Consider the following 24,686-nt stretch of genomic DNA (forward strand, 5'->3'; position numbering starts at 1 on the left):
TTAGGTTGCCCCACCCTGTGGAGTCTTACCCGTCGTTGACTACCAGCCATCTCTGGGCCAAGTAGGGTGATGTGAGGTTCAGTTTTGTCTCCTTGATAGCCTATGTCCCTCTGGCCTCCATGCCCAGCAACTGCCTTTGGATTCCCTCGCCTGCTGGCGGGGCTCTGGCATTGATCATAGGGAACTCAGGTTTCTTCTCTAGAGAGGGCCCAGCTTACGCCATTGGGCCAGAGACAGATCCGTGGTACCAGCCACCATGAGGCTTCAACCTCAGCATGAACAGAGAGCTCAGGCAACAGCTATGGGCAATTGGATTGTAAGAAGAGGGTCCCTCTTGGCACAAGGGTAAGAGGCGCCAATACAGGACAAAGGAGAGTCCTGGAACAGGGCTTTCTCAGCCCAGGATGTCAGGCTCTTGGCACAAGACAACTCCATGTATGGGACATATACCAGACACCTCCTAGTCATGGCAGAAAAGGGAGGTGCCCTTCCTGGAACAGTAGGGTAGGGAGATTCTAGAAAAGGCTGTGTTCAGGAAAGAAGGAGAAAGGCCAAAGAACCAGCAAACAAGTAGTTAGATTTTTTAAAAAAGGAAAAAGGAAAGGAGATGTGGGGCAAAGCTGGGACATGTGGAAAGACAAAAAGGAGGCACATGTGATCCTCCCAATGGACAGATTGTTCCAGCTCAGGGCTGCACATCTGCTGCAGATGGGCACTGGTCAGGTGTGCTATGATGAGGCAGAGATGGCAGGCGGTGAGACATAAGGTCGGACTAGACGGTCTGGAATCCACACAGGTGAGTCTGCGTCCTGTGGAAATATACAAGCATATCCTCTCCCCTGGGTTAAAAGTACATCAGGTCCCTTCCAGGCTCCTGTAAGCAAGTCTCTCCATTTGACGAGGGCTTTAGGTTTAGTTAGATCAGGGTTCCAATGCCTGTACATCGGGGAATTTCCCTCAGAATCTACATTTAGTATATTAATTACAAATTGAGCATGTTGTAGAACATGATGAGGAGAGGAATATTTAAACTCATTTTCTTGTAATTTTTTAATTTGTGTTTTTAAAGTTTGGTGAGCCCTTTCTACTATTGCTTGGCCTTGAGGATTGTAGGGTATTCCTGTAGTATGTGCGATGCCGAATGTAGAGCATAAGTTTTTAAAAGCTCTAGAGGTATAGGCAGGCCCATTGTCAGTTTTAAGTGCCCTTGGTATTCCTAGGTAGGAAAAGCATTGGAATAGATGTTGACTTACATCTTTAAAGGCTTCTCCTGTACGTGCAGAAGCAAGGATAACATGAGAAAAGGTATCAATACAAACATGCACATAGCAAAGTTTGCCAAAAGATGGGACATGAGTAATATCCATCTGCCATAAGTCACAGGGTCTAAGTCCTCTTGGATTAACTCCAGTAGCAGGGCTAGGAAAATGAGTAGGACAATGGCCGCAGTCACGCACAATACTTCGAGCAGCTTCTCTAGATATGCGATAATATAGACGGAGAGCAGAAGCATTTTGATGGTGAATGGCATGAGACCGTCGGGCTTCTTCTAGAGCTGTACAAACTACTGGGCGAGTTAGTAAATCCGCCTGATAATTTCCTTCGCTTAAGGGTCCTGGTAGGCAGGAATGAGCTCTAATATGTCCAATATAGAAAGCCTTTTCTCGTTTGTGAATGCAAGTTTGTAGCTGAGTTAACAAAGAGAAAATGGCTGTTCTTCCTTGTGGGAGAGAGGCGGTCTCAATATGAGGAAATAATTTAACTATATATTGAGAGTCAGTGTACAAGTTAAAGGGAACCTGTTGCAATTGTTCAAAAGCATAAATGACTGCCAAAAGCTCTGTTCTCTGAGCTGACGTCTCTAGAGTTTGTTGAACATGGGTTATTGAGTCAATGATTGTTACTGCCCTACCATTAGAGGAACCATCTGTGAATACTAAGGAGGCAGGAGGTGATAATGGTTCTTTTGAACATTTAATAGGAAATATAAATGGATGTAGGGAGAGAAATTGCAATATAGGTGATCTTGGCAAATGATGTAAAATTTGTCCTGGGAAGTTACCTATAGCTATTTGCCACTCTTCTTCAAATTGTAATAGTGTGTCTAATTGTTCTCTTTTATAAGGTATTATTATCTCAGTAACTTCTCTTCCAAAGAGTTCGATACTGCGTCGTCTACCTTTGATAATGAGAGTGGCCACTAGGGAGGGATAGGGTGGTACAATCTTCCTAGGAGTGACAGGTAAATGTATCCATTCTAATGGTCCTTCCTGCCACAAGCATCCTGTAGGAGTATATTTAGTGGCTAGAATAATTAAGGCCCAAGATTTGGAATAATCTAGATACTGTAGTTGCTGTTTATTGATGGCCTGTTCTATTTTTGCTATAGCCTTTTCTCCTACTACAGTTAATTGTCGGGGAGACTTAGGGTTAGAATCTCCCTTTAAAATGTCAAATAGAGGTTTCAAGTCAAGAGTGGTTATTTTTAGATATGGCCTGACCCAGTTGATATCACCTAATAGTTTCTGATAATCATTCAATGTGTTTAAATGATCTTTTCTTAATTGTAGAGGCTGATGGGTGATAGTAGAGGTATGTAATATTCTGCCTAAGTATGAAAAAGAAGGTTCAGTCTGAATCTTTTCTGGGGCTATTTTTAGACCATGTTCTTCTAAAGCAAGGATGGTCTGAGTAAGAATTTCCTGTAAAGTAGCCCGATCTTTATGAGCTAGTAAAATATCATCCATATAATGAATAAGATATAGATCTGAAAATTTCTTTCTAATAACTTGCAATGCCTGATCTACAAACTTTTGACATAATGTAGGACTATTTTTCATCCCTTGTGGGAGAACCTTCCATTGGTATCTCTGATAAGGCTGTTTAAAGTTTTCTGATGGTATGCTGAATGCGAATCTTTGACAATCAGCTGGGTGAAGAGGTATAGTGAAAAAACAATCCTGTAAGTCAATAACAACAACACAATACTCCTGTGGAATTGCCACAGGGGAGGGCAATCCAGGTTGTAAGGAACCCATATCTTCCATGGTGGCATTTATGGCTCTTAGATCTTGCAAAAGTCTCCACTTGCCTGATTTCTTTCTTATTACAAATATGGGTGTGTTCCAGGGACTATTTGATGGCTCTATATGTCCCTCTGCTAATTGCTGATCAATTAATTGTCGGGCTGCTGATATTTTCTCAGATGTTAAGGGCCATTGCTCAACCCATACTGGTTGTGACGATTTCCAGACTATGGGATCAGCAGTCCTAAGGGCAATGGCCCCAATTACAGATCCTGTCGAGGAGTGTGAGGTATTACTTTCCTTTCCTAATCCCTTTCCTGGATTAAATCTTGTGTCTAGCATCTGTGATGTTACTCTATCACTGGGGCTATATAATACAACTCCCATTTGAGACAAGATATCTCTTCCCCATAATGTAAAGGGGATAGTCGTAATTACATAGGGACAGAATGTTCCTGAATGTTGATCTTCATCAGCCCAAGTTAGAATCTGAGAACTCTTTTTTACATTAGATGCCTTGCCTAGTCCTACTAGGGAAGTGGAGGTGGTGTGCGTGGGCCATGAAGAGGGCCAATCCTTCTCTGCTATGCAGGAAACATCTGCTCCTGTATCCAATAGACCTTCAATTGGTTTTCCCTGAATTTGTAAAATTTTTGTAGGTCTAGTAGCATGGATTTCTTGTATCCAAAATGCTGCATCACTAGATCCAAAGCCTCCAGCCCCTCTAGCTTCCTGGGTAACAGCTGTCCCTATTTTATGTATTGGTAACAGGAGTAATTGGGCAATTCTCTGGTTGGGCTGAATCTGTATAGTTGTGGTGGGTGGGGAAAGTAAAATCTGTATTTCTCCTGTGTAGTCTGCATCAACAACTCCTGGGATGACTAAGATCCCCTGTAAGGAGGTGGAGCTCCGCCCTAATATTAAACCTACAGTTCCCTCAGGCAGCGGCCCAGACACTCCTGTAGGAATGGCTACTACTGGTGAGTCTGGGGTTAGTATTGCATGGGTGGTTGAGTGGAGGTCCAATCCTGCACTGCCTGGGGTTGCCCTGAAGAGGTCACTGACTGATCGAAATTTGCAAAGGGGTTGAAGGTTGATGCCCCTATTATTGCAGGGGCCTGGGGCTGGCCCCTTCTCAAGTTTCCCAATTGAGGTGATGGGATATAACCTCCTTGGGAGCTATTTGTAGAGTTTAAAGGCCGACCATTTTTATGGTATTTTGATCTACATTCCTTTGCCCAATGGAATCCTTTCTGACATCGGGGACAAACAGTTTTTGGAGGATTAATATTATTCCCTAATCTATTTCCAGGCTGTCGAGGAGCTTGCCATCTGGCCTGAGTATTATTATTATTTTTATTTGGGCATTCTCTGCTAAAGTGCCCAGATAAGCCACAAGAGTAGCAGTTCATATTTCTTTTATTACCTGTATTATTGCTGGCTTGTCCTATAGCCTGTACATATTGAGGGTATGTCTCCCCTTTGAGAGCTGCAGCTATAGCTACACCCTGTATAAATGCTGGACTTACATCAGCACACTGTTTTATAAAATCATTTATAGTTCCTGTTCTGCGAATCGGCCTTAATAAAGCCTGACAGGTATTATTAGCATTTTCAAAAGCCAGTTGTTTGATTAGGATATCAGCTGCCTCTTTGTTATTGATTACTCTCTTGACTGCCTGCATGAGGCGAGAAAGGAAATCCTGATATGGTTCCTCGACCTTCTGTTTAACCTCTGTAAGGGTGGTTGTTTTTCCTGCTGTACAAGGTAGGGATTTCCAGGCACTTACTGCACAACTGGTTACTTTGGTAAGTGCCTCTGTGGGCATATTCATTTGCTCCTCAGCCGTGTTAAAATCACCTTCTCCTAATATCATGTCTAGGGTTATTCCTTTTCTGGTTTTTTCGCTAGCAGCTACAGCTTTCTTAGCAAGATCATCATATTCAGTTTTCCATAATAAGTAATCGCCTCCTGAGAGACAGGATTTACAAACCTGTGACCAATCATAAGGAGTCATCCATTTACTGGCTAGGGTTTCTACCAAGGTTTGTGTGTAAGGAGCTAGAGGTCCATATTCAGAGCAGGCCAATTTTAATTCTTTAAGTACTTTGTAAGGTATAGGCTCCAAGGTGGGGTTTCTATTCCCACCAGACTCATTCTCATATGTAACTGGGAAGCAGAGTGAGAATTCAAGATCTCCATTAGCTTCAGCTTCTCTTATCGCCCTTTGAAATTTAGACATGGAGCTCCTAGGAGCCACAGGACCTGGTTTAGGCTTCCTTTCTAATTTGGGGAGCCTGTTTTGAATGGGAGGGCCACTCTCCTCTCTACTGACTGGAAAGGACCAATGGTCATGTTTATGATATTTATTCTCCTCCCGATCAGTAGGCATAGCTAAATTGCTTTTAGATTGAGCTGAAGACAATGATGATGTATCCTCTCTGCGTGGAGCCGAGGGACTATTTAAATTTTGAGAAAGTTCAACCGTTTTTGCCTCTGGTGCCAAGGTGTCACAGATTGATTCCCAGAGGGAAAAGAAACATGGCAGGACCTCGTCAGATTCATGGTGTTTTTTTAATTGCTTTCCTACTTCAACCCAAGTTTTTAAATTAACAGTTCCATCCTCTGGAAGCCATTGACATACTTCTTCTATAAAACTTTCTGTCTCACTGGGAGTAACCTTAACTCCAATTCTGCTAGTAAGCATATGCGTTAAAAGATTAATACAAAGTCTTTTTTCTTTAGACTCAGTATGACCCATCCTGTCAATCTAAGTTTTGTACTAACTACCCGCTTACCCTACTTATCCTCTATAGGGGGGGTCTGAAGCACCCTACGGTGCAGTCCTATCCGTCCCAAGTACAGGGGGACTTACCTAAGGGAACCCTGTTCGGGCGCCAGATGCCGGGGTCCAGCCCCAGCAGGTCCAGGGGTCCCCAAAGGTGTGGACGGAGTCGGCGAAGAAGGAATGACACGGAGACAGCGTTCAGTTGATCAGCAGCCTAGCCAGGATCTCCAGCCAGGATCTCCAGCCAAGTTCTGGTCTTGATCTCCAGAGAGGCTCTGCTGTTTATTGTCTTGTTACATCCGTATTTATACCAGTTGATTTTAATCCTGTCAATTTCTATTACAAAGGTTAGGGTGTTTCTTATCTCCATTCCAGGGAGTAAAGATTATGTAGCTTAAGCATGATTGTTTGTAGTGATTAACTACCCGCCTGGCACTTAGTTAAGGAGTTTCATCCCCTCCCTGACTTCAGGGAAAAATTCCTACCTGGGGAAACAACCTTTCTAGGAGAGGCATCCCCTCCCTGACTTCAGGGAAAAATTCCTACCTGGGGAAACAACCTTTCTTGGAGAGGTGACCTTGGTTAAAACACACAGCGCTAAGGGGAGCAAACATATTAAGAACAGTATGCTATATACGCCAGGTCCCTTGAAACATATGCTGTGCAGATGTTTCTTTCCTGCAGCGACTGTGTCAGGCAGCAAGGATGGACCGGCTTCCGGCACAAGGGAAGGAGGCGCCCCCTGGTGGGTCTTAATGGCTGTGGCCCTGGCCACATGGTCCTGGTCCCAGTCTGTCCTGAGGCGGGAGCGGGTTCATCAGCGCCTCCTCCTCACAAAGGCACTGCGGCCTCCTGCTGGGACTGGGCTGGGGGCACCAAAAACCCCAACAGGGACCCCCAGGAGCGGCCCCAGAGGAGGCGGGGAGAGCTGGGCACAGAACCAAGGTGAGGGGGTCCACGGGGGTGGAGGTGGGGACGGAGGTGGGGACGGGGTGGAGGCGGGGCGCCCCCCCTGGGGCCGGGGCGGACGGACGGTCTCTCCTCCAGCCCAGGGCCGCCTGCAGGGACGTGTCCATCTACTTCTCCCGGGAGGAGTGGGCGCACTACTTCTCCCGGGAGGAGTGGGCGCAGATGGGCGCCTGGGAGCGAGCCCGGCACAGGAACGTGAAGAGCAACTAGGAGGCGCTGCTCAGCATTGGTGACCGGGAGGTGGTGGCGGGGCCGCGGGGGGTTGGGGGGCTCCGTCCAGGGCCCCGGCTCCGCCCCGCTCGACGCTGGATCTGCTGTTCATCCCTCAGCTCTTCGCCCGCAGGACAGACACTTTCTTTCTCTCCTTCCAGGTCTCAGGGCCCCTCGACCCGCCTTCATGAGTCGCCGCGGGAGGACAGCCAGGCCCGGGGCGGAGGACTCCGAGGACTCGGATGAAGAGTGGACCCCGAGGCCGCGAGGTGCGGGCGGAGGGCGCGCAGGTGCCTGACCCCGACCCGGTGTTGGTCGGGCGACCTCTCGGGAGTTACCGGGGAGGAGCAAGAGGCAGAGCAGTTACACACCAGAGGCTGTTCACATAAACCACTTTCTATGAATCATTTATTTTACAGAGAGAGATAGAGAGAAAGAGAGAGAGAGAGAGAGAGAGAGAGAGAGAGAGAGAGAGAGAGAGAGAGAGAGAGAGAGAGAAACCTCCATCGCTGCCTCCTGCCGGCCCCCCACCTCACGGTTCATAGGTCGAGGCTCAACCACTCAGCCACACTGGCCAGGGTCATAGAACCTCTTTCAATGTGTAACAATAATTATATACAGATTTAGCGTTGACACTATCACAGAGGTTCCCCCATTTCTCCCCCTTTTCTCACCTTCACCCAGACCCACCCCCTAAATCTACAATAATAAAACCATAATATGCAAATCCAGGGAGGACCAGCTGAAGGACCGGCCAGATGACCAGGCTATGACACACACTGGCGTCAGGCCAGCCAAGGCCTGTGAAACACAATTGGTCCGGCCCCACCATCCCCCATGATGCCCTGCAGAGAAAGGCCCAGGCCACTAGCCACTGGGTGATCAATGGGGGCTCCCCGTCACCCCAAAGAGGGAGGCCCAGGCCACCAATGCACAGCTGGGGATGCTGAACCAGTCCTCCCTCTGAAGGCGATGGATCGCAGGGCTCCCAGACTGTCAGAGGCACAGAGGGCACAGGCCGGGCTGAGGAATCCCCCGCCCACCCCCGCCCCCCCCCCCCCGCCATTCCCGGTACATAAATTTATAAATTTCTTGCAACAGTGCTCTAGTATATATATACTAGAGGCCCAGTGCACAAAAATTTGTGCATTGGGGGGCGGGGTCCCTCAGCCCAGACTGTGCCCTCTCACAGTCTGGGACCCCTTGGGAGATAACGACCTGCTGGCTTAGGCCTGCTCCCGGGTGGCAGAGGGCAGGCCCAATCCCTAGGTGCAGCCCCTGGTTGGGCTCAGAGCAGGTTTGATTGGGGAGTTGGGGAGCCGCCCACTGTCATGCACAGAGCAGGGCGATCGGGAGGTTGCGATGCCACCCTCAGTCACGCTCAGGGTATGGCCGATTGGGGGGTTGGGGCACCGCCCCCTGTCACACTCAAGGCAGGGTCGATGGGGAGGCTGCGGCAACACCCCCTGTCACTCACAGAGCAGGGCCTATCAGGGGGGTTGGGCCTCTGTACCCTGTCACGCACAGAGCAGGGACAATCAGGGGGTTGGGGCGCTGCCCCCTGTCATGCACAGAGCAGGGCCCATCAGGGGGTTGGGGTGCTGCCCTCTATCACCACAGAGCAAGGCTGATCAGGGTGTTGGGGCGCAGCCAATCTGACACTCAGGGCAGGGCCGATGGGGAGGTTATGGCTCTACCCCGTCACACACAGAGCAGGGCCCGTGTGGAGGCTGGGGGGTTGTTGCCCCGGCCCCTGTCACACACAGAGCCGCAGGGCGATCAGGGGGTTTGGGCGCTGCCCCCGTCACACTGATCCCGGTGCCGGGAGGACTCTCGGCTCCGCTGATCCTGGTGCTGGGAGGCATATTACCCTTTTACTATATAGGATAGAGGCCTGGTGCATGGGTGGGGCTGGCTGGTTTGCCCTGAAGGGTGTCCTGGATCAGGGTGGGGGACCCCACTGGGGTGCCTGGCCAGTCTGGGTGAGGGGCTGAGGGCTGTTTTCAGGCTGGGGGTGACTGAAGCTCCCAACCACTCCTTTTTTTCTTTTTTTTTCTATTCTGGGCCAGCTTTAGCTCTGAGGTTTGGCTCCAGCTCTTAGGCCTCCACTGCTGAAAGTAGGTTTCTGGCCTTTGCTTACAATGCTGTGATCCTGCTGGCTGAAGCCCAGGACTAAAGCAGGTTTCTGGGGTTTTGTTTAGCTTCTATATTTGTTACATAGTTGCTTAGAGTTGCAGGTCAGAGGCCTGCAGCGGCAGGCGGGGAACGTTGGAGTCCTCTGTCACTGAAGCAAGCAAGCCTCATGTTAGTTTCAAGCTGCCTGGCTGCCGGCCGCCATCTTGGCTGGCAGTTAATTTGCATATTGCCCTGATTAGCCAATGGGAAGGGTAGTGGTCGTATGCCAATTACCATGTTTCTCTTTTATTAGATAGGATATATATATATATATATATATATATATATATATATATATATAATTTTTTTAAGCTGTTCTCTCTCTGGGAGCACACACACCCCTCACCCTTTCCCCTCTACTCCCCCCCCACTAGGTGTGCATCTCCTAAACTAAGAGACCCAGGAGACTTGCACCAGAGAGTATGGGCAGTGGCAGGTCATTCAGGCTAACCCCCTGAACCTGGCTCCAAGGCCCCTTTGCTATGACTTTCCAATGAGCCAAAGCAGCCCGCCTAGGCTGAATTCTTTCCTTTAACCTTTCTAGAGCAACACAGCAGCCCAGCCTAGGCTCTCTCCTGCTGCTGCTTCTATCCTAAGTCCTTCCTTGTTTCACTGTCCCCAGCTTTAATAAACATTCTTTCAAAATAAAAATAAATAAATAGCCATGGCTCGGTGCCTCAGTTGGTTGGAGCATCCTCCCATACACCAAAAAGGTTTTGGGTTCCACCCCCAGCCGGGGTGTGTATGGGCTACAAGTGATTGATGTTTCTCTCTCACATCTATGTTTCCCTCTCTTTCTTTCTCTTCCTCTCTCTCTAAAATCAATAAACATATATTCTCACGTGAGGATTAAAAAATAATAGTAGAAGGCGATAAATGGTGATGGAAAAAAAAAATAAAATAAAGGCTGGAAACCAAGATGGCGGCATAGGTTAAACGCAGGAGATTGCTGCCTCGAACAACCAATTCAAGGGTACACCTAAAAGACAGTACGGACATCATCCAGAACCACAGGAAGGCTGGCTGAGTGGAAATTCTACAACTAGGAGGAAAGAGAATATCATACCCAGACTCAGAGGAGGCGCAGAGCTGAAGTGAAATACTCAGGTTTGGAGTGCGGGCGGAGCGGGCTAACGGCGGAGGGCGCGGTTGTTGTTTTCAATCGGGAGGGAGTTTCTGACTTGGAGCTCCAGATCCGGGCGAGTCTCTAGGGACCCAGATTCAAACGGGAGAAGCAGGACTGTCTGGCTTCGGTCGGAACTCGAAGGCAGCTTTCTCTCCGAGGTTTGCAGCGGTTGCTGGGACTCTGTGAGGCAGAGCCCCTAGGGACGGAACTGAGAGCAGCCATAACTGTTCACTCCGGCCCGCCCTGTAGATCCCCGGGGACCCGCCCCGCCCAAGCCCTGCGCAGAGCCGTTTGCCGCATAGCCTCAGGCAAATGCTAGATTAGCACCGCCCTAGAGATCCAGCACAGAAGCTCTCCCACTGCAGACACAGCTCACTCTCATGGCCAGTTAGCCTGGAGGTCAAATCACCCCTGGTATTGCCAACCAACAACAATCAAGGCTTAACTACAACAAGACTACGCACAAAGACCACTAGGGGGTGCACCAAGAAAAGATAAAAAAATGCGGAGACAAAGAAACAGGATGCAAATGTCAGAAATGGAAGATATAGAGCTCAAAACCACACTTTTAAGGTCTCTCAAGAACTGTCTAGAAGCTGCCGATAAACTGAGTAAGGCCCTCGAAAAGACTGGTTAGACCGCCGATAAATGTAGTGAGATTCTCAAGAAATCTAATGAGATCCTCGATATTGTGATAAAGAACCAACTAGAAATTAAGCATACACTGACTGAAATAAAGAATATTGTACAGACACCCCACAGCAGACCAGAGGAGCACAAGGATCAAGTCAAAGATTCAAAATGCGAAGAAGCCAAAGACACACAACTGGAAAAGCAAAATGAAAAAAGAATCTGAAAATATGAAGATAGTGTAAGGAGCCTCTGGGACAGCTTCAAGCGTACCAACATCAGAATTATAGGGGTGCCAGAAGATGAGAGAGAGCAAGATATTGACAACCTATTTGAAGAAATAATGACAGAAAACTTCCCCCACCTGGTGAAAGAAATAGACTTACAGGTCCAGGAAGCGCAGAGAACCCAAACAAAAGGAATCCAAAGAGAACCACAGCAAGACACATCATAATTAAAATGCCAAGAGCAAAAGACAAAGAGAAAATCCTAAAAGCAGCAAGAGAAAGAAACTCAGTTACCTACAAGGGAATACCCATACGGCTGTCAGCTCATTTCTCAACAGAAACTTTGCAGGCCAGAAGGGAATGGCAAGAAATATTCAAAGTGATGAATACCAAGAACCTACAACCAAGATTACTTTATCCAGCAAAGCTATCATTCAGAACTAAAGGTCAGATAACGAGCTTCACTGATAAGGAAAACTAAAGGAGTTCATCACCACCAAACCAGTATTATATGAAATGCTGAAAGGTATCCTTTAAGAAGAGGAAGAAGAAGAAAAAAGGTAAAGATACAAATTATGAACAACAAACATGCATCTATCAACAAGTGAATCTAAGAATCAAGTGAACAAATAATCTGGTGATCACAATAGAATCAGGGACATAGAAAGGGAATGGACTGACTATTCTTGGGGGGAAAGGGGTATGGGAGATGCGGGAAGAAACTGGACAAAAAACGTGCACCTATGGATGAGGACAGTGGGTGGCGAGTGAGGGTGGAGGGTGGGGTGGGAACTGGGAAGAGGGGAGTTATGGGGGGAAAAAAGAGGAACAAATGTAATAACCTAATTCACCGAGTACTTACAAACTGGTAAGAAACAGATCAACAAAATATAAAATAAAATAAAGAATAATAATATAATTATATAGATATAGAACATTAACAAACAAGTATACAAAAATATAAAAGTGAGTAAAAAATAACTAATTCAGAAGAGTTGTCATCACATAGAAGGAGGAAGGTCTGACGGGTGAGCAGTGCTCTAAGACCTGCATGGGGACATATGGGAAAATTATTACTCATGGTAGTTAGGGGGTTGGGTTGTGGGCCAGGGTAGGAAGTAGTTCACTATTGTATCAGGTTCCATGTCAGCCATGGCATCATCTGCCAGGTTTCATGAAAGTCTGGTTGGTAGGGTCTGAGGTTGGAACATAGCTAAAGTCACGACGTTATCTCTAACTTGCCCGAAACTCTGTTTCTGTGGTGACTAGACCTGAGTCTTTGTTCCTAAGACCTTGTGATGCTGATCAGAATCTAGTGATTAGGAAAGGTGGCACAGTCTACATGTGCAAAGGAGGAAGGATAAGAAAGAAAGGAGGCAAGGTGGTCCTGGTGCCATTGGACTGGACAAGGCCAGTGTGAAGACAGAAGGCTGAGAGGAGAAAGGGCCAGGTAGCAGAGTAGAGATTCTTTGCAATTACGTGACTGTCATTATATTTGTGTCATGAAAGGCCAATTTTTTTTATTTTTTGCTGTTTAGGGCAATTTTATTTTTAAATCCTCACCCAAGGATATTCATTGAATTTAGAGGGAGGAAAGGAGAGAGACAGAAAGGGAGACAGAAACATCAATGTGAGAGAGGAACATTTATCCGTTATCCGTTGCCTCCCGTGTACACCCCAATACAGATCAAACCTGAAACCTTGTGGTGTACAAGACAATACTCCAACCAACTGAGCCGCCCATCCACGGCTAGGCCAATTTAAATATATATATATTGAACAGAGGATGAAGTACAGATGGGGTTTTGTCTATTTTTAAACATTTTAAGAAAATTAGCTGATGCTCCTAATAAAAGCATAAGCCTAATGAAACATCAAAAAACATTTTCCAATCATCCTTGTTCTGTCCTTAGATCACTCTCTGATTCAGACTCTGAAAAAATAATAATCCCCAGATTTTGAAATAATTACCAACCAAAAATGATTTCTCACCTGGCAGGCGTGGCTCAGAGATTGAGCATCGACCTATGAACCACGAAGTCGCAGTTCGATTCCCAGTCAGGGGACATGCCCAGGTTGTGCGCTCGATCCCTGCTGTGGGGTGTTCAGGAGACAGCTAATCCATGATTCTCTATCATCTTTGATGTTTCTCTCTCTCTCCCTCTCCCTCTCCCTTCCTCTCTGAAATTATATGTATTATTGATTTCTCACCATCTTTTAGCTAAACCTTCTTGGGTGGCCTTCAGAGTGGAACAGAATAAACATCAGAAGGTGAGTATTCCCCAAATCCTGTTGAAAAGAAATTCTTCCTCCTTGATGCAAATGCAGGGAAGAGGTTAAAAACTCAGAGTGCATCCTAGAAACTGCCACCTTTCTTTCCTGACCTCTTCAACAAAATGCCCAATATCATCTCAGTCGTTAATAACATCAGCTACAATAGTAGCTGCCACGGGTTTTATATTCACAATGCTTCAGACTCTAAGAATTCTACGTGAATAAACTAACTTAAACCTTACCACAACCCTATGAGGTAGGTACTATAACTACCACCATTTCTGATGAGGAAACTGAGGTTTCAGACATATACAAGTGTTTGATTATATGTCTGAGATCACAGTATTGGTGGGCATGCACTCTAATCCATAGCTTCATCTCTAAAACACTTACAAGCTCATTAAAATGTCCATAGTTTCATGCAGTTTCCACTGTCTTATCCATACATGATTACGTCTTTCACTGACTGATGATTCCAAACACTATGCTGCCGTGAGAGATGCACTAAGACTTCCGACTCGCGGAAGCTTACTGACATATAGCCAGTTTGCATGGTGCATGTTCCCCCATGAAGAAGGACATAGGAACCCCAGCATCAGAGCCTCCTGGTCAAATAAAAGAAAGCATCTCTCAACTCTGGGGAGCTTCAGGTTTGACAATTGAGAAACAATAAATAAAGTGACTTAAGAACTTCATAGAGATGACACACTATTCAATAGAAGCTCATCCATCTGGAACTGGTTTTGAATGCTCATTCCAGTAAGAAGCATGGCTTCTTTCTCTGAGCTCTAATTAGGACAGTGTCATCTTGTTTGAATCATTTGCTCCCCCTGCCTACATCTGCATTGTGAGCTCTTTGGTTCACAGCAGATTTTTCTCTTCCAGAAGTCCCAGGCCCAGCTCAGGGTCCCTGAGGGCCCCTGAATGTTGGCTGAAAGAGTGCTTTAAAATTTACAAATTAAACTAGAATAGGGTCAAAAAATAATGAAGATAATTTACATGTGATTTCAAATACAGAGACGACTGAGAGGTACATTGATAGCAGGACTGTAATTTGATTTTCACACTGTACCAAAGAGCTCACAGAACACTTTGGTGAACACCGTTATATGTCATGTTCATTATAACATTAAGAATTAGCATGTTATAGGTCAGGAAAAATGAAGAGAACTAGCTAGTAGCACAACCTTATTCAAACAGAATTGGTGGGAACCAACTACTCTAATTACAAGTATTCTTCCCGTGATATAGTAATTTGCACATCCTATATAATATGCTAAGTGTCCAGTCGCCCGTTCAACCAATCAAAGCATAATATGATGATGACATGCTAATGCCACTAACTGCTCGCTATGATGTGCACAGACCACCAAGGGGCAGACAGTCAACCGGTAGACCAGTTGCTATGACGTGCACTGATCACCAGGAGGAAGACGCTCTGACCTATAGGTTAGCTTGCTGCTGGGGTCCAGCTGATCTGGACTGAGGGAGATGGCCGGACACACCCTGGAGTCCTCCTGCGGTTCCTCCCCAGCTGGCCAACCTCCCGCGTGCCTCCCCAGTCCGGATCATGCCCAAGTGGGGTCCCTCAGCCTAGCCTGTGCCCTCTCGCAATCCAGGACCTCTCGGGGAATGTCGGAGAGCCAGTTTTGGCCTGATCCCACAGGCCAAGATGAGGGACCCCGCTGGTGCATGAATTCGTGCACTGGGTCTCTAGTTTTAGCATAATTTTCCTTATTTTCCCGATAGGTTTCTGCCAGCCATTTTTTTTGAAAAATATACGTTTTTATTGATTTTAGAGAGAAAGAGGAAGGGAGAGGGAGAGAAGCATCAGTGAGAGAGAAAAACATGGATCGGTTGCCTCCTACACAGACCCCCACCTGGGATCTAACCCGTAACCAGGACATGTACCATGACTGGGAATGGAACCGGCAACCCTTCAGTTCAACCAACTGAGCTACACCAGCCAGGGCTCTGCCAAATATTTTTCTTTCTTTCTTTTTTATTCTTAATCCTCACCCAAGGATATTTTCTCATTGATTTTTAGGGAGAATAGAAGAGAGAGGGAGAGACGGAGAGAAATATCAATGTGAGAGACACATTGATTGGTTGCCTCCTGCATAAGTCCAGACCAGGGCATGGGCCAGGGAGGAGGATCCTGCAACCAAGTCACTGGCCCTTGATCAGAATCGAACTAAGGACCCTTCAATCCGCAGGCTGACACTCTATCAACTGAGCTACACTGGTTAGGGCCCAACTATGACTTATTTTCTTCCCAGTATCTTTCACTCTCACTGTTCTATTAAAAAAAAAGGTCCTTAAGGCATGGTTTCTAGTCTTCAATTCACAACCCACATTGGCCATTTCTTTTTCCTCTAATATTCATACTTAACAGGTATTTCAGAGTTGTTGAAGTGTTCATTGAAGTCATGTATGTGAAAATATATCATAAACCCTACATAATTAAATAAATGCATGTTACCTTTTAATATGGGACTTCCACATTGAACGCAAAGTCCAGGACGTCATTAAGTAATGAGTCTACTTTGAAGGAATTGTCAGGAACAGCAAATTTGTTGACCACAAGTGACTCAGAGCAGACTCAGAAACCAGTGCCCCCTCCTGGAGAAGCAAGTCCCTCTGGACAGCACCCTAGATCGAAATTGGGTAAGTTACATAATTTGGAGATTTCAGTTCCACTAATTCTTCTAGAAAGGCTAATCAGTATAGCCTAGGTATGTGGGGTGGACTTTGCATAGGCCTGGATTTGAAACTGGAGTTAGCACTGAAGCTTTGAGCTAATCTTACCAACTCTCTGAGCTCCTGAATGCTAATGTGTAAAGTGAACATAAGGAAACATGGGTCACATATAGTTTGATAGCATTAAATTAAATCTTAAACAATCGACACATGCAAGTTGTCCAATAAATCCATCTGTGATAATAGCAACCATATTCTCTTGGTGTTGTGTGCCCAGGTCTTTACTCAGTGCCTAACACATAATGTTCCCTCAATACATACTTTATGAGTGACCAAAGCTTGGGAGGTTGAACCTCATAATGGGATCATCTAGAAACTAAAATTGAATCAGCCACCAATAGTCAGTGTGGAGTGCTAGTCTTTTAGTTAATGGAGGAAAATACCACATACTATAATAGAACAGGCGATCATTTGATGGTTGGACATTGTGTGTTTTCTGATAAGATAGGGACTAATGTTCCAGACCTCATCCCCTCAGTCACCTGCCCTTCTCCCATGTAGACCTCAGGAGAAAGGAGATCGAAGTGAAGATGTATAGCCTACGAGAGAGGAAGTGTTGTGTCTACCAAGAGGTCAGCGAGCCCCAGGACGATGACTACCTATGTAAGCTCACCCTCACCAAGGAACATGTTATGTCTTGATGCAAGAATTTCACTTGGTCTTTGGGTGCCCAAATCATTCCCTTCCTCTCATGACCAGGAGTACAGGATTGAGGCTCAAAGATGTGAGCTCTTTCCAAAGCCCTTCATGTCCAGGAACATGCACTGCACCCTCCCTCTTCCCTGTTGCTCTTGCCTCCAGATTGTGAGAAGTGTCAGAACTTCTTCATTGACAGCTGTGCTGTGCATGGGCCTCCTACGTTTGTAAAAGACAGTGCCGCGGACAAGGGGCATGCCAACCGCTCAGCCCTCACTCTGTCCCCTGGGTTGAGAATCGGACCATCAGGCATCCCTGAGGCTGGGCTTGGAGTGTGGAATGAGGAATGTGATCTGCCCGAGGGCCTGCACTTTGGCCCTTATGAGGGTCAGGTCACAGAAGATGAAGCCACAGCCAACAGCGGCTACTCCTGGCTGGTGAGAAGTTTACCTCTTCTCTGTCCTCTGGCTTCCCCGTCCCTCCTGTGGCTTGGGGGGCCCCCACCTTCTACATGCTAGGACATGGATGGGGACCATATGGTTAGTTAGCTCTGTGTACTGGGCGGACTTTGCATGAACATGGAGCTCCTCTCTAAGGATCAGAGGGTAAATGGGAGCAAAGTGGTACAGACTCCTCCCTTGTGGGGCTCCTGCTTAGTGGACAAATCGACTCCGACGTGTAGATGATGAGTAAGAAAAATATCCTGTGATCACCATTGGCAGTTGAATCACCATGCAGGCTGAAAGAGATTTGATGACAGTAGATTAAAGTAATTCTTCTATTATATACACACAACCACACACACACACACACACGGCCTTTAACTTCTTTTCCTGAAATGCAGATCACCAAAGGGAGAAACTGCTATGAGTATGTGGATGGAAAGGATACATCTCAGGCCAACTGGATGAGGTAAGGTCACTAGGCTTCTGGGTGCTAAAGAGGATACTCATGCCTCACAACCCACATGTCTGTCCTTCCCATCATGCCTCCCTAATGGTCTCCCTCAGTTCTCTGTTCCCCTTTTTTCTCCATACAGTGATCTTTAACATCTAGAGACATTTAGGAAAAAAGGATGTAAAAGTATAGCATTTGACCTCAAAATAGAAGTCTCTGGTTTAGGCACTGACTGGGAAATCCTTGAGGATCCTGTATTACTCTGTGATTTATCTAATGGACATTAGTTAAACACCTACTATGTTCCAGTTTGGAGGAAGGAATTCATTACTTACACAGATTACACAATCCATGACCCTAGGGAGGACCTACTGCAGACGGACATGAAACATTTTATTTCATAAACATTTAACTCTAATTTTCCTATTTTTCAAGAAGTGCCCAGTCCCCAGATAGCCTTGAACCAAGGATAGTCTCAACCTGTGAGGGCAGCACATCATCCCAAACTCATTCTAACTACAACTGGGTGTTGGAGCCTGCAGAGTAATAGTGCTCATGGCCCTTTCCTGAGGGGCTCCCTTGTGTCAGGGGAGACAGATTATGAATAAACTACTATTGTTCTGTGTTATTTTTCTTAGACAGAGAGACCTCCACATTTCTGTGGGAACCTGGGTGAGGCAACTGAATGATGCCTTCAATAAAGTGTGGGGAGACTCGACAAAGGCCTCTGAAGAGAAGGTAGACTTGGACTGAGTGTTGAATGATGTGAGTCCTAGATCAAGCCCCGAGTTCTGTGGTGTAACACAGAACCTGACTTACAGCTTAGAGAAGCTAGAGGTCACCAGGTTTGATGGGGAAGTCTGGAATGAGGCTTTGGAAATGGCATTAGGCAGGATGAGCACTGTGAGCAGGACTTAGAGACAGGAATTCACATGACATTGTGACAGTGGCTTGGACATTGAACAGAAGTTTCCCCAGGAGCATGGGTGTGGGAGCCATCAGTGCTGAGGGCCTTAAGCGTCAGTGAGGAGCTGGACACGAATATGACAGGTAGTGGAAACTCATCGCCTGTGGTTTTCTTTCCTTTCATCTGCCTCAACGCCAGGTATGTGAACTGCGCCAGGGATGACCAAGAACAGAACCTGGTGGCCTTTCAATATCACAGGCAGATTTTCTACCGAACCTGCCGGGTCGTGAGGACGGGCTGTGAGCTGCTGGTCTGGTATGGAGAAGAGTATGGCCAAAAGCTGGGCATCAAGTGGGGCAGCAAGTGGAAGACAGAGCTTGTGGCCGGGAGAGGTGGGCACCACTCTTCTTCAACATGGAAAGAAAGAATTCTTAGAAGTTTTCATGCTCCAACTCTCAAGTAGAGTAAACTCCACTCTTGAGTCAGCAAAGCTTCAAATCAGATGCTTCAGAAATGGATGGCTCATCACATAGGTTTTTGATTCTTAGGAACAATTTTAATATTTTTATTTTTGTTCTAATTTTTAAAAATATGCTTTTATTGGTTTTAGAGACAGAGATGAAGGGAGAGGGAGAGAAATATCAATCTGCTGCCTCCTGCATTATCCCTACTGGGGATCAAGTCCACCACCCAGACATGTGCCCTGACCAGGAATCAAACTGGCTACCTCTGGGTGAATGGGACAATGCTCAACGAACTGAGCCACACTGGCCAGGGCCTATTTTTGTTCCATTTTAAAAAATACTTCATGCACAAAATACACAGCATCATACAGTGCTGGAAGGGTTAGAGGCAAAACAAATAAAAAAAAAAAGGTTTCAGGCACTTAACCAACTCTCTCATCAAGGTGGTTGTTTTTGGGTTGTTGTTTTTGTTTTCTAACACTTTAGCTGTTTCTGCTTCATTTACTGCATATTTCTAAATGAAATGTGTGTGTTAACATGCATTCATTCATTATTTTGTGACTTGTCATGTGAATTCCTACGCGGTGCCACGCAGGGTTCTGGGAGCTGGAAATACAGATGAACACCATGATCAGAATCACTGCTCCTGAGCAGCTGGCTGGTGAAGGAGGGAAGCAATGGCAGACATATGTGCATGTGCTTAATATTACACAGTGGTTAGCGCTTTGGAGAAAACGGGACCTGGACAAGTGCCTAGGGATCAGTGTGAGGGGAAGGTGGGTGTGTGGGATTGCAGAGGTCAAGGGAAGGCTTTCTCAGGAGACAACAGTTACAACAGTTGTGTCACAAGGTCCCAGGCAGAGGGAGTGGCTGGTTCAGGGAAGGAAAGCGGTGGGGTGTTGAGCTGACTGAGGGCTACTCCCGTCTCAGTCTCAGTACAGAAGGTAAGAACAAAGGTTGGACAGATGCCTAGCAGCCTGGAAATACAGTGCCTATGATCCAAGCTGAGATACTGGGGACTTTCTTCAGTGAGACGGGACAATTGAGCAGTTTTCAGCTGCAGAGTGGCATGTTCTAAAACTATGCTTTGTTAAATTTTTTGGAAAATAAACTTCAGTGGGCAATCCCCTCCGAGATTATTTCAACTCCAAGTGAGAGAGGAAGGCGGACTGGCTGGAGAGGGACGGGAGTCAGGAGTGTAAGAAGCAGGTTGGGGAAATATTTTTGTTGTTGTTGTTAATCCTCACCCAAGGATATTTTTCCACTGATTATTTTTTGAGAGAGAGTAGAAGGGGGAGAGACAGAGAGAGAAACATCAATAGCTTGTCTCCCACGGGCACCCCAACCAGGGCTGGGGATTGAGCTTGCAACCAAGGGACGTGCCCTTGACTAGAATCGAACCCAGGAACCTGGAGTCGCCAAAGTGACGCTCTATCACTGAGCCAAACTGGCTAGGGCATGGTTGGGGAGATATTTTGAAACAGGACTTTGTATTGTATTTGAAATAGGCTAACACTGAAAGAAATCAAGTAGGAATACTGTGTGAGGAAAGACATATTTCCATTTTATGATTTGTGGAAAACTGAGAGAGAAGCAATTGCTAGTTGAGGCCTATTGTTCCTCTATTTTTAAATATGTTTAGTGATTTGAGAGAGAGAGGAAGGGAAATGAAGAGAGAGATAGAAATATCAATATGTATCAGCTGCCTCCTGCTGGGATAGAGCACAAAACCTGGGCATGTGCCCTGACCAGGAATCAAAATGGTGACGACCTGGTTCATGGGTTGATGCTCAACCACTGAGATACCTGGCCAGGCCTGTGGTTTTTCTCTTTAACATGACTTAGAAGATACATGTATATGGAAATGTCACGATAGTCAAACCCATATAAGGAGTCAAATGGCTTCTGATGGTCCTTGATCTGTAAGACCTTTTTTCTTTTCAATCCTTACCAAGGATATTTTTCCAATGATTTTTATAGAGAGTGAAAGAGAGAGGGAAAGACAGAGAGAAATATCAATGTGAGAGGAACACATCGATTTGTTGCCTCCTGCACAATCCCTGACCAGGTCCCGGGCCGGGTAGAAGCCTGCAACCAAGGCACATGCCCTGGATGGGAATCAAACCCACGACCTTTCTGTCCACAGGCTGAAGCTCTATCCACTGATCCAAACTGACCAGGGCTGTAGAAAAGACTTTTGATATGGGGTCTCTGGATTTCTGCAGAAGAGTAGTGCAGACAAAGAAAAAGGAAAGTAGACTGTGAAGGAACACTCTGTGGGAGGCAGATCTTGCACTGTCAACACAGTTAGAATGATTCCGGAGACAGGTCTTACCAGGAGACAGAGCGTAAGGCACAGGCAGCCTTGCCCACACATGCCCTGACCAAAACTTTCTCCTTCAGCAGAACCAAAGCCAGAGATCCACACATGTCCCTCCTGCTCTGTGGCCTTCTCCAGTCAGACATTCCTCAGCCAACATGTGAAACTCAATCACCCCTCTGAGATTCTGCCAGCAGCACCTGCAGGAAAACACTTCCAGTCAGGGGAACCCGGCCCAGAGCATCAGAATCAACAGCAGCAGCAACATCCTGGTCCACATGGGTGGAATGACAAAGCTGAAGGTCAAGACGTCAAAGGAACGTCCAAACCTTTGCTTAAAAGGATCAGGCACAGGAGACCTTCAGGGGACTCTTTCAAACCTCCCAACAGACAAACAGGGAGCTCCAGTGAGCGTGAGAGAATAATGGAGGAAGAGCCCAGCACAGGCCAGGACGTAAATCCAAAGAACACAGGCAAATTATCTGTGGGAGTAAGAATGTCAAAAATTGTAACAATCAATCATGGAGGGTGTGGGCAAGGCTTCAATGATAAGTCACATATCGACACACACCAGAGAACACACTCAGGGGAGAAGCCATATATTTGCAGGGAGTGTGGGAAAGGCTTTACACGGAAGTCACATCTCATCAGACACCAGAGGACACACTCAGGGGAGAAGCCATATGTGTGCAGGGAGTGTGGGCGAGGCTTTACACAGAAGTCATCTCTCATCAGACACCAGAGGACTCACTCAGGGGAGAATCCCTATTTGTGCAGGGAGTGTGGGCGAGGCGTTACAGATAAGTCAAGTCTCATCAAACACCAGAGAACACACTCAGGGGAAAAGCCCTATGTGTGCAGGGAGTGTGGGCGAGGCTTTACACAGAAGTCATCTCTCATCACACACCAGAGAAACACTCAGGAGAGAAGCCCTATGTGTGCAGGGAGTGTGGGAGAGGCTTTACAGATAAGTCAACTCTAATCATTCACCGGAGGACAGACTCAGGAGAGAAGCCCTATGTGTGTAGGGAGTGTGGGCGAGGCTTTATAGATAAGTCAAGTCTCATCAAACACCAGAGAACACACTTAGGGGAGAAGCCCTATGTTTGCAGAGAGTGTGGTCGAGGCTTTACACAGAAGTCCAATCTCATGAGACACCAGACGACACACTCAGGGGAGAAGCCCTGTCTTTGCAGGGAGGATGCATCATGAGCCCTAAATTGCACCTCAGCAGCCACAGGGCAAGTGTAAGCACCGCATACCTCATACCCCAGGCTCTGAGGGTGCTTTTGAGGAAGGCTGCTGGCCCCTTTCCCTCCCCAAGTGTGTAATTAGTACAGAAGTAACTGGTCAAACAAATCCTCTGCTTTCAAAAGGAGAGGCAATAGACGAACCGTTCCGTAAGTGCTATGGGGATGTCAACACGAATGTCCCTCATGGTCCTTTTGGCCTCGTTTTAATAAAGTTTGTGTCCAGACAAACCTGAAGCCTACGTGCCTCATCCCCCTCATCACTGAAAGCAGAGTTCCAGGAGGGTCTCAAAGAACCCTCAGCCACAGACCTGAACCCGGGAAGGCGGAATCTGGCTTCAGCCCAGTGAGGTTCCCGCCAAGGAGAGGGATTGAGACACACTCACCAGGAACATGAATAGGACCCCACCCACCCCTTGGCTTCTCCTGGCTCCTCCCCTGATTCTTTAGACCTCTGTAGCCTCAGAGGTGAAAGCCAGAGTGTGTGTGCAGGTGTGTGTTTGCATGTGTGTGTGTATATATGTGTGTTTGTGTGTGTGTGTGTGTGTGTGTGTGTGTGTGTGTGTCTGTGCCCGTGTGCCTGTGCACACACCTGTGCTGCCTCAGTCCGGGCACTGGTCGCCCTCTTCTTGCTGCCTCTGTAGCATTGGCATCTCGCCTGGGGCATACCATGTGGGCGCCAGGTCTGTCCACAAGGGTTTGAGTCTCAGCTCTGTCCTCACAACTGTGTGTCCTAAGGCAAGACCCCCAAAGTCTCTGTGCCTCTTTGCAAGCTATAAAGCGGGAGGGTGACCCAGGCTTTGGAGTGTCATTCAGAGTGTGGTCAGCACCGGGGCCTCTGGCTCAGGGTTGTTAAAACACGCATCTCTCAGTGAACAGGGTCTGCCAGGCCTTGAGGTGGACAAGGGAGTTAGAGGGAGTGGGGCCCAGGGGCCAGTTTAGAGCTCAAGCAGCTCCACTGTTCTGCGTGGACTCGGCTGCCGGAGCAGGGGGCATGGGGTCAGGCATGCTCCTCCCCCGAGCACCCCCTCCCACTGAACCTGGGCAGGTGGCACTGAGAGTGACCAGGACAAAGGCCCTCACCACCCAGCTGAGAGCTGCTGGGTGCACCTCACCTCACAGTGTGTGCGACGCCCACCTCGCAGCAGCTTCTGGTGCCTGGCCTTGTACCTGGCTCTGCGGGTCTCACCCTCCCCTGACCTGTCTGAAATCCTTAACTGCACGTTTCTTATGGGGAGACTGATGGGCCATGGACCCGCATGAGCAGAGCAGGCAGGCAGTGTCGGTCATTCCTGGCCACTGGTTCACAGGTAATGTCCACTGAGGCCAGGAGCACCGACCCTCATGGGCCCATGTGTGGGAGTCCAGCTAGGCTCCTGGGAACAGGTAAGCGTCTGCCTGAGGAGGCGTTGGGGTCCCAGCAACCAGAGGCCCCGCTTTTCTTACAACAGAGCGGACGTCCATGCAGGGAGCAGGCACAAGCAGTGAGGGCCCGTCACACCTCAGCCCGAGGCACCTAGCACGGCACCTGTTTCTGGAGGAGAGCTCCTGAAGCTGGTACCCAAACACACGACCTGGGACCATGACCTTCCCTCTCCCGCCCTTCAGTGGTGGCTCAGTGCTTGAGCATCGACCTATGAACCAGGACATCAGGGTTCAATTCCTGGTCAGGGCACGTGCTCGGGTTGTGGGCTTGATCCCCAGTGTGGGGCCTGCAAGAGGAAGAAAGATCTGTACACAGGAAAGTGCAATTCCCCCACAGGAAGCAGGGTTCCCTAAGTGAAAGGGACACACCCCGAAAAGAATTTTGGTTCCTAAATGAGAAGAGACATTTCCATCACAGGAAGGAGGGTCCACAATAAAGAAGTTTTGTTTCCACAAGGAAGTTGCCTTTTCATCAAAGGAAGGTAGTTCTGCACAGAGGAACGTGCATGTCACCCAAAGAATGAAGTGTCCACACAGGAAGGGATATTTCCTCCAGAGGAAGAATTGTTCCCCCAGAAGAGGTATTGTTTCCCCACATGAA

The 24,686-nt window shown here is 47.3% G+C and overlaps 1 pseudogene; it reads left to right on the plus strand.

Moving 5' to 3' along the window:
- The first annotated feature begins 6,520 nt into the window (after window positions 1–6,520).
- LOC132225609 (histone-lysine N-methyltransferase PRDM7-like) lies at window positions 6,521–21,835 on the plus strand (annotated as a pseudogene).
- Window positions 21,836–24,686: the final 2,851 nt, after the last annotated feature.

Source organism: Myotis daubentonii, chromosome Y (assembly GCF_963259705.1).
Source record: "Myotis daubentonii chromosome Y, mMyoDau2.1, whole genome shotgun sequence".
NCBI classification, from domain to species: Eukaryota; Metazoa; Chordata; class Mammalia; order Chiroptera; family Vespertilionidae; genus Myotis; species Myotis daubentonii.